This window comes from Condylura cristata, unplaced genomic scaffold (assembly GCF_000260355.1).
Source record: "Condylura cristata isolate star-nosed mole 26May11 unplaced genomic scaffold, ConCri1.0 scaffold00045, whole genome shotgun sequence".
NCBI lineage: Eukaryota > Metazoa > Chordata > Mammalia > Eulipotyphla > Talpidae > Condylura > Condylura cristata.
Window position 1 is genome coordinate 3,246,397 of NW_004567146.1, and position 1,434 is coordinate 3,247,830.

A 1,434-nucleotide genomic window follows, 5' to 3' on the forward strand; every position below is an offset into this window, starting at 1 on the left:
CATAAAACTAACTTATGACAAAAAGTCAAGAACATACAAGAGAGAAAGGCTAGACACTCAAATGATTGATGCTGAGAAAATTGGACAAATACATGCATGAGATGAAACTAGAGCACTATCTTACAATATCCAAAAACATTAAACCAAAACGAGTTAAAGTATTAAACATTAAGTACCTGGAAGAGTGCACAGATGGTAAAAAATGGAATTTTCTTTGGTTCTTATTCTTCTTCTTCATTTTTTGGTGAAGTTAACTCCAGCATCCAGAGAATCCAAAGCAAAAAATAAACAAATGGCACTATTAAACTAAAAAGTTTATGCCCATCATCAAAAGAAAAAACAACCTTCTGAGAAATTTCAACAGACACACCAAAAATCAAAAGAATAATCAGAGATTACTATGAACAGTCATATACAAACAAGTTCAACAATCCAGAAGAGATGGATAAATTCCTAGAACAATACAATTATCCAAAAGTAGATAAAGAAGAAATAGAACATCTAAACAGACCAATTATAAGCAGTGAAATTGAAACAGTATTCAATGTCCTCCACTCCCCCTGTCAAACAAAACCAAAATCCCAGGACCAGATGGTTTCACAAATGAATCCTACCAAACATTCAAACATTCATAAATGAACTAGTGCCTTTCCTACACAAACTCTTTCAAAAAACTGAGAAGAAAGGAATATTATCAAGACCAAACAAGGACAACACAAAAAGCAAAACTATAGGCCATTCTCTCTAATGAATACTGATACAAAAATACTTAACAAAACCCTAGCCAACAATAAATCAAAAGATAATAAACTATGATTGACTGGGATTTATTTCAGGCACACAAGGATGATTTAACATTTGAAAATCAACTAATGTAACCCAATACATCAGCAAAAAGGAAAAGCAATTTACATATTCAGTGCTACTCCAATAAAAATTTCAATGACATTCTTCAAAGAAATAAAACAAATACTGACGAAATTAATACATTTCAATAAAACCTCTAATAACCTCAAATAAACAAAGTTCTCCTGACTAAAATGAAGGCATCACACTACCAGACTTCAAACTATACCATGAAACCATAATAATTAAAACAGTATGGCATTGGGACAAAAACAGACACACACACAGACCAATGGAATTGAGTGAAAACCCCAGAAATAAACCCATATATTTATGGATATAGAAATAAGAACTAGCACTCAGGTAAAAGGGCTCTATTTGGTGGTTGATTGAAGCTAGACTTTTGGGGCATATCTGACCTTCCCTATTTTGGTCAGGTGGGATGTTGTACCACAGCTAAGTCTTAGGAGTTGTGTTGGGTCAGGATGTACTTTTGACTGTATGACTCAGAACACAGTTTCCTCTTTTGGCATACTCCCTCACCCAATCCCAGGCCATATGAAAAGGTACTTGGGGTGCCTAAATACC